The sequence below is a fragment of the Ictalurus punctatus genome, chromosome 26 (assembly GCF_001660625.3).
Source record: "Ictalurus punctatus breed USDA103 chromosome 26, Coco_2.0, whole genome shotgun sequence".
Classification (NCBI taxonomy): Eukaryota; Metazoa; Chordata; class Actinopteri; order Siluriformes; family Ictaluridae; genus Ictalurus; species Ictalurus punctatus.
In genome coordinates this window covers 16,907,122-16,916,546 of record NC_030441.2, presented here as the reverse complement: position 1 = coordinate 16,916,546, position 9,425 = coordinate 16,907,122, and the positions used below count along the sequence as shown (strand labels likewise).

Here is a 9,425-nt window from a genome sequence, read left to right as displayed (position 1 = left end):
TTGACAGAAGAAAGCAATTTATGCGACAGCTGTAAACGAAAAGATTTGTGCATGTTCGTGCGTGTTCATGTTGGTTTATTAAGCATTTCACAAAACTACCTGTCCCCTTTGAACCCCCCCCCCCCCCCCCCCCCAAACAGCAAAACACATCACATGTCACGCTGTCAAGCTGTAACATGGGAAGTGATACACTCATATCACCTGCTGCTGTGTTTTGCTGTAACATTACCGCTGGCAACAAGGTCGTTTATGAGCAATGACATCATACTGATCAGAGAGCACGCTCATCTTACTTTCGTCAGTTTTGCTGTTTCTTCTGTAAAAGGCTGAGATTAGGATTCGCTCAACAGGATCTGAAACTAAAACACTTTTGGAGATGCATGAGCGACAGAGCTTGACCTCCGAGTAAGACCTCCGAGTAAGAGAATACGGGTGAAGGGGGCTTCACGCGAGTGTGGAAGTTCCAGACCATGGGAAGCGTTTCCCCTTCATGTCCCCACTCACAAAGGGTGTGGGTGGGGAACTGTGCCTAAAGTCCCCCCAAGTGGTTCCCCATATGGATGACATCATCTTTTAATGCCCAGATGGAGACCTCTGGTTGAGTTCTCAGGTATCTTGCTGAAATCAGAATATAAAACAGAAGGTGATTCCCTGCTGAAAGTCTACTTTTTTTTACAGACTCTGTGAGAGTTATGTAACTGTTCGTGTGTGTGTGTGTGTGTGTGTGTGTGTGTATTTAACCTTGTCTGTCTGTTTTGTGCAGTTGTTTATGTCTGTGTGTCTGTCAGTGAAACATGAGTGACTGTCTGTGCACTCAAGATGCTCGTTCTGTCTCTTCGTTAGAGTGAGTAAGTCGTCATGAGTCACAGGCCTTTCCCCGGGGTTGATTACTTGGCTGTGTCAGTGGTAGAGTGTGTGTGGGTCCTGGAAACACTTCAGAGACCTCTGTTCTGTGCGTGTGCGTGCGTGCGTGTGTGTGTGTGTGTGTGTGTAAACGTGAGGACTTCGTGTGTGTGGGTGTTTGTGAGAAAGTGAGTGTTCTCTCAGTGAGGGGTATGTGTTTGTCTGGCTCACCCACTCACAGCTGTATCACTATATCTTTATTATATTTACTCATTAGTAACAGCAGTGAAGGAAGTAACCCAGAGTACCAGTGGTTCGTCTTCTGTACCAATCTGCCCAGTGTGGGTTATCCATTCATCTCTTCTTGCATCCATCTGTCCGTCCGTTCGTCTAGCCATCCATCCATCAGTGTCCATCTATAGTCTGTCCATCCGTCTATCGCGCATTGTTTTCATTCTTTTCTTTGATCCACCACTGATCTGTTCATTCGTTTACCAATCCAGCCATCTCTTCTATCATCCAAGCTTCACTTACCTGCATCCATCCATCCATTTATCCATTCACCCCTTTCTTTCATCGACCTATTCATCGGATTAACCGTCTCTTCTGCTCATCCAAACATCCATCCATCCATCCATCCATCTGCTCTCCATCTTCTTTCGTCTGACAAACTACACTTTTCTTCCAACTTTCCACCCATCAATCCATCCAAACGTTTCATTCCATCCGTTCAACTACTGTTTTCTTTCATCCATCCATCCATCCATCCATCCATCCATGCATCCATCCATCTGCTCTCCATCTTCTTTCGTCTAACAAACTACACTTTTCTTCCAACTTTCCACCCATCAATCCATCCAAACGTTTCATTCCATCCGTTCAACTACTGTTTTCTTTCATCCATCCATCCATCCTACTCCTTTCTTTCATCAAACTCGATCATTTTTTCCTCCATCCATCCATCCATCTATACCTACAAACATACGTCCACCCATCCATACATTCGTCCATCCATCCACCCATCCATTTATCCATTTACCCCTTTCTTTCATCGACCTATTCATCGGATTAACCTTCTCTTCTGTTCATCCAACCATCCATCCATCCATCCATCCATCTGCTCTCCATCTTCTTTCGTCTAACGAACTACACTTTTCTTCCAACTTTCCACCCATCAATCCATCCAAACGTTTCATTCCATCCGTTCAACTACTCTTTTCTTTCATCCATCCATCCATCCATCCCATCCAGCCTTTTTTAACCGAGCATCCATCCATTTATCCATCTACACTTTTCTGTCATCCATCTATTCTTGATGTTCTTCCATCCATCCAACTTACTTTCTCTTCTGTCCATCCATCCATCTTATTTCCTCTGTCCAGCTACTCTTTTCTTTCATCAAACTCATTCATAATTTTTTCCTCCATCCATCCATCCATCCATCCATCCATCCAGTTTAAAGAGGAGCTGGTGAGAGTTGTTCTTCCTGCGTCCATGATAATTGATACAAGCTGTTCTTAATTAAGTCCGACTCAGATATGTACGAAATGATAACTGCACTCACATGTGGTGTGTTCGGTGAATCAGCAGCATCTGCGGGACTTGCTAATCAGTACCAGCGCCTAAATGAATTAAGAGGCTGCTAATCCCGGATCGAGTCCCGCAGTTAAACGAGTAGGAGGTCATGGGATTTTTAAACGAGTGCCGTTCTTTTCGGATGCTCTATATTTAGGGGTGTCGGGGATCTTATGAATCACTGAAATCATTCATTCGAAATACCAAACAAAGTAATAATAATCATTTGTATGAGTAATTAAACAAGATGAGTAGTTGTTATCTGCGATCCCAGACGGAGATCAGGAATGCTGGATTGAGGGATGAACAGAAACTGGTGGTAGAGGTATGGTGAGTCAGGAACGATCGTGAGAGAGAGAGAGAGAGAGAGTAGGGCAAAGTCTTTAAAAAAGTGTCTGGAAAAGTTTGAGGTTTGGGTGGATTTCTTTCGTTCTTTCATTTTTTTTTTTTTTTTTTTTTTTCAGTTCACGGTGGGGTTTAAAGAGTGTTTGCTGTTCAAATGCCGTGAGCAATATGTGCAGTATATTCTCACGTACTATGGGTTTATTCAAGTATTACTGGAAAGAATGTGGAAATTCTTACAAAACATGACACACACACACACGCGCACACGTACACACACACATTACCCCCCCCCCCCCCCCCCCACAATATATCTCTGTGAACTGAAAGACAAGCTAACATTTCTGACAAAGTACCTGTACTTGTTTCTGTCTAACGACGTGCTGACAACGACGCCTAGACCTGTGACACAAAGGCTGACAGACAGCACAGAGAACTTGGCACTCTCGTGTGTCAGCGCCTTGCTAATGAACCGTCCGTAGTCATGTTAACAGCACACGGTGCTGGTTTACAAATCTTCAAGCGGCAATTTCTTTCTTTATAATGACTCCCAAGCCCTTTCGTCTTGCCGAGACTTGCGATCTGAGACCGTGGAGCGAAAAAAAAAACAAAAAAAACCCTCCCTTTCCTCCGTGAGTGAAAACCAGGGCTGTTACAGATCTCCACCAGGACTTCACCCAACGACATGTTGCTTTTATGGGTACCGGAGCACGGTTAACCCTCAGTACTGCAGCGCTCGGGTCGAGAGCGAAGCATACAGGTCATGACCCTTTAATAAAGCATCGTGTGTCAGGTATAAACTGGAACTCGACACACTGCAGCAAGTTTTTGAGGATGTGCCATACATGAACTCGTCACACTCGGGGGACTCGCGAAGCCGGTTTTACACTTATTTATTTATTTATTTATTTTTAAAAACGTGGCATACTACCAGCTCGAATATTATCTCCTGGATGATTCAACTGTTAAGTACAACCAATAGTAGAACAAAGAGCGAAGCTTTCATCTCCCCGTGCACGTATACCGTCTCGTCCGACTCCTTAACGCACGTGAGAGTCTGCGAAGGTTTCAGAGAGACACGACGTTTTGACGTTTTGGACAGAAATGGAAAAAACGTAAGAGCAATTGAATCTGTCATGAGCTCATTTCCGATATGAATGATTATTTATGTTCATTTTACAGCGCACAGTTGTGTTGTTTTGATTATTATTATGACGATTATTCTATCATTACTCTATTATTCCATTCTGAGTGGAATTGAAGGGAAACGAATTGGAACTGGCTTTGGGGAAGATTTTATTTTTGTATTAGTATCAGAACAGAAAACGGGGTTTCATACAATCTCCTGTTCCTATAAAGGTTCCTAAAAAAGGTTTTTCTTTCACAGTGTACGTTATGAGTCTATTTCTTCAAACCTATAACCATTGAAATCACAATAACACCATTACGGGCTAACTGCTAATAATCTAAATACAAATATAAACATTTACGTTCATTTTTTTTGTTTGTTTATATTAAGGGGTCAGCATGTTCCCAGAGTTGAGGGTTCAACTCCGACCTCCACCTGTGTATACGGAGCTTGCATGTTCTCCCCGCGTCTCGAGGGTGTCCTCCGGGTACTCAGGCGTCCTCCTCCATTCCAAAGATATGCATTGTAGGCTGATTGGCATTTCCAAATTGTCCGTAGTGCGTGTGAATAGTGTGTGTGCGAGTGTGCCCTGCGATGGGTTGGCACCCCGTCCAAAGTGTCCCCCGCCTTGTGCCCTGGGATAACTCCAGGCTCGGAGTTACACGGAGTAGCGGTATGGAAAATGGATGTTTCTATTAAAATATAAATAAATGCACGGGCCACAGCTCATGTTTTAATGCACCAGAGTCAAAGAACACTTTCGCCATTTGTTAATCCACCGACGAAGCCAAACATCACCGATCACAATCGAAATACAATTTTAGCTTCACTCACATTCTAATGCACCGCCCAATCAACTCCAAATAAAGTCGAATGCACTTTGAAATCTCCTCCTACGCTATATACTGTACCGTACATGCACTATAGGAGTAGAACCCTACTGCATATGAGAAAGGGAACCTCTTTAGGAAACTCAAAACCTTTTAACTCTACGAAGAACCGTTGAGGAACCACAAAACCGTCTCTCTTTTTTTCTTTTTTTTTTTCTTTTTTTCGTAAAGTGTATTTATGGGAAATAAAACAGTCTATTTTAAGTACGCTGCTGTTCTGGCTGCAGACTTTCAGTTCTCGCTAGTATTTCAACTGTGAATTTTCAGACCCTGAGGGCATTGGGATGAGTTAAGGAAGACTGTTCTCTCAGCAGGAGAGGTTTGAGCTCAGATCATTCGGTACTGAAACTGCCGCTGTTTTATCAACGAGAAAAAAACCCCTGATTTGATCTGCGCGGCGTTTGGAGGCCTCGGGAGGCCGGTGTGCGGTGATTCACAGAGACTCCTCACTCGAGCCTTCCCCCCTTCCACCTCGCTGCTGATTAACGGGAAGTGGGATGTGTTTTTATTTCCCCATTTCACCAAGAGCAGAGAGCGGGGGCGGCCCACAGAGTCCGGTATATGTTTGCTTGTCTGTGTCAGGGTGTGTACGTGTTCGTGTGTGTATTTATGTGTGTGTGTGTGTGTGTGTGTGTGTGTGTGTGCCAGAGGCTGGGCGGTTCCATGCCTAATTATCACTTTTTTGGACTGTGAAGGACTGCCCGAGCTCCTCTGGAAAAGAGAGAGTGCCGGGTGCAGACAGTGCGTCTTTGTTTTCCAGTGCACAACACCAGAGTCTGTATGTATGTGTGTGTGTGTGTGTGTGTGTGTGTGTGTGTGTGGAAACATTTTGGAGCCTTGAATTTTCCACATGTCCGTTTCATAAGGCTGGTGATCAGGCACTATTAGCTGCATTACCGTCATATCCATGTATATACTGTATACGTGTGTATTTTTTTTTAATTTTCCGATAGCCTTTAAAGAACGCCTTTGACAAAAGAAGGACGTATTGAAGTCATTCTCATGGCTGGATCAGGAAGGTTGCGATGGACTTCAACCGGAAACGTGTTACTCAACTTATTAACAAATTCAAAAAGACTGGGAGTGCTGTGTCCCGACCGAGACGTGGATGTCGGTGGACATGCTGAAGGCACAACCGACATGGTGCAGGTGTACGTACTGTAGTCCGTTATGAATGGGACTACACCCTGTATATTGTACAATGTGCTCCTTCGAATACGTCATTGTTTCTATAGTAACACAGGCGCTATTTATTATTTATTCCACATAAACGACTTAAAAAAAAAAAAACCCATTAGTGTCGATATGCCATGTAAGGAAGGAGTCTCCAGTGTCAGCGCATTTTAACAGTTAGAAATAAAGCCGTGATTGTAGGTTTTTCAGATTGAGGAATCTGTCCTTCGAGGTTTCTTGGTAACGTGACGAGCCGTGACGCGCTCGTCACTGACGTTTAACAATAACGGCATGTCTTCGAGGGTTTTATTGTTCAGCGTCATTAATACCTGGCGAAGGCTTTCTACAGAATACGGTATTCGCCATTACTCTCAATTGCTTAGCGTTATTTATACTTTGCTTTGGATTATTTCCCGCTCGCCCAAAAAGTGTCTAGCACCTCAGAGTTTCCCCTGAAGACTCGACTGTCTGGTCAGACTAGACACCATTATGATGGCCTCCTCTTCTCTTACATCTTGGGTTTCTTCTTTCCACCATATACTGGCTATTTTGGTCAGATAAACACAGCAGTGTGGGTGGAGTCGTCCGGTCCCCCCATCCCCCCCCCCCCCCCCCCCCCCTCCGAAGACTTGGAAAACAAGCGCGAGAGCACGAGGGAGACGCTGCAGCGTGCTGTGTGAAAGCAGACATGGTTTTCCATCCGCATTGTGGAGAGGGTGGAAATTACCCAACGTGCTCTCCGAGGACAGGAGATAAAACAACAATGCATGAAAAGGTCAGCTGCTGGGAGAAACTGCAATCTGGGTTATTTAAAGAAGTTTACTTAGCAGCTAATGTTAGGTTCCCGAGAATCCGGGAGCCACGTGTGCAGCCGTCATCACCCGAACGGCCACGTGTTCTCTGCTGCTGTAGGTGTATTGTGCTTCACGTGTGTTCAGAGTTGAAAATCTGTAAACGTATTTATGATATGATCCAGTCGAGCAGTCATGTGGCGGCTGTGCGATGCGTTAAATCGTACAGGTACGGGCGAGGAGCTTGAGTTCATGTTCACAGCAGACATCATGATGGGGGAGAATAAATCGCCGTGATCTCAGTGTCATGAGCGTGGCATGGCTGTAAGAGACCGTTTGAGTATTTCTGAAACTGCTGATTTCCTGGGATTATCACACAAACCACTCTAGAGTTTAGACCTGAAGCATCCAGTGAGCAGCAGTTCAGCAGGTTAATGAGAGGCCAGAGGAGCAGGACCAGACTGGCTGGAGCTCACAGGAAGGCTCCGGAAACTCCAAACTCAGATCAGCAGCATAATGTCATGGGTTTGTGTAGGTGTCATTACTTACAGTCTTTCTGTCTGTCTGTCTGTCTCATTCTGTCTGTCTCTTTCTGTCTGTCTCTTTCTGTCTGTCTGTCTCTTTCTGTCTGTCTCTTTCTGTCTGTCTCTTTCTGTCTGTCTGTCTCATTCTGTCTGTCTCTTTCTGTCTGTCTCTTTCTGTCTGTCTGTCTCATTCTGTCTGTCTCATTCTGTCTGTCTCTTTCTGTCTGTCTGTCTCATTCTGTCTGTCTCATTCTGTCTGTCTGTCTCTTTCTGTCTGTCTGTCTCATTCTGTCTGTCTCTTTCTGTCTGTCTGTCTCATTCTGTCTGTCTCTTTCTGTCTGTCTGTCTCTTTCTGTCTGTCTGTCTCATTCTGTCTGTCTCTTTCTGTCTGTCTGTCTCATTCTGTCTGTCTCTTTCTGTCTGTCTCTTTCTGTCTGTCTGTCTCATTCTGTCTGTCTCTTTCTGTCTGTCTCTTTCTGTCTGTCTGTCTCATTCTGTCTGTCTCTTTCTGTCTGTCTCTTTCTGTCTGTCTGTCTCATTCTGTCTGTCTCTTTCTGTCTGTCTGTCTCATTCTGTCTGTCTCTTTCTGTCTGTCTCTTTCTGTCTGTCTGTCTCATTCTGTCTGTCTCTTTCTGTCTGTCTCTTTCTGTCTGTCTGTCTCATTCTGTCTGTCTCTTTCTGTCTGTCTGTCTCATTCTGTCTGTCTCTTTCTGTCTGTCTGTCTCATTCTGTCTGTCTCATTCTGTCTGTCTGTCTCTTTCTGTCTGTCTGTCTCATTCTGTCTGTCTCTTTCTGTCTGTCTGTCTCATTCTGTCTGTCTCTTTCTGTCTGTCTGTCTCTTTCTGTCTGTCTGTCTCATTCTGTCTGTCTCTTTCTGTCGGTCTGTCTCATTCTGTCTGTCTCTTTCTGTCTGTCTCTTTCTGTCTGTCTGTCTCATTCTGTCTGTCTCTTTCTGTCGGTCTGTCTCATTCTGTCTGTCTCATTCTGTCTGTCTCTTTCTGTCTGTCTGTCTCATTCTGTCTGTCTCTTTCTGTCTGTCTGTCTCATTCTGTCTGTCTCATTCTGTCTGTCTCTTTCTGTCGGTCTGTCTCATTCTGTCTGTCTCTTTCTGTCTGTCTCTTTCTGTCTGTCTGTCTCATTCTGTCTGTCTCTTTCTGTCTGTCTGTCTCATTCTGTCTGTCTCTTTCTGTCGGTCTGTCTCATTCTGTCTGTCATTTTGTGTCTGTCTCTTTCTGTCTGAATCTTTCTGTCTGTCTTTGTCTCTCTGTCTCTTTCTCTATGTATCCATCGGCCTCTTTCTATCAGTCTCCTTCTGTCTGTCTTTGTCTGTCCGCCAATCTCTGTCTGTCTCTTTCTATGTCTGTTTCTGACTGTCTCTGTCTGTCTGTCTCGTTCTGTCTGTGTCTTTCTGTCTGTCTCCTTCTGTCTGTCTGTCTCCCTCTGTCTGCCCGTTCCTGGCTTTCTCTGTCTGTCTTTCTGTCTCTGTCCATCTTTTTCTGTCTGTCACTTTCTTATTCTCTCTCTGTCTCTCTCTCTCTCTCTCTCGCTCTGCCTCACCCGTATCCCTACAGTGTGTTTTTCTGAAGGAAATGTGGCTGTCTGCCTTTTTCCAGTGTGTGTGTGTGTGTGTGTGTGTGTGTGTGTGTGTGTGTGTGTGTGTGTACCTGTCTGTCTGGCAAAGTTGAACAGCCAGGTGTGCTTGTCTTGGCTGCATGATAACACACTTGCATACCCTGTCCTACACACACACACACACACACACACACACACACACACACACATGCATGCACCACCTTGCTCACACTTGTGTCCTTATTGTCTGCTAAGTCCTTAGACTGATCTTGATGTAGATAATTAGTTGAGTGTGTGTGTGTGTGTGTGTGTGTGTGTGTGTGTGTGTGTGTGTGTGTGTGTGTGTGTTATAAAGTTAAAATGAGGTCAAGAAAATGCTGACTGTGGATTAGATGACACACACTCTTACTGACAACACTCCGACCCCCACAAACCTCAACGTACATTACACACCACCATTGGCATCTTCTCTCCCGTAAACACACACACACACACGCACGCACACACACACACACACACACACACACACACGCACACACACACACACACGCACGCACACACACACACACAGAGTACATTTTTAAAA

At 44.7% G+C, this 9,425-nt stretch overlaps 1 protein-coding gene across 3 annotated transcripts in view; it reads left to right on the top strand.

The window, feature by feature from the left end:
* Positions 1-245: 245 nt before the first annotated feature.
* dand5 (DAN domain family, member 5) overlaps positions 246-9,425 on the top strand; it is a 42,191-nt gene continuing 33,011 nt past the window's right edge. For 2 of the 3 annotated variants that reach the window (XM_047151340.1, XM_047151337.1), the window contains exon 1: positions 3,115-3,875. The gene's annotated coding sequence lies outside the window, so the exon portion shown is untranslated. Of the gene's footprint in view, positions 611-3,114; positions 3,876-9,425 lie in introns of those variants that run through there. The other variant, XM_047151338.2, reaches the window with a different exon arrangement.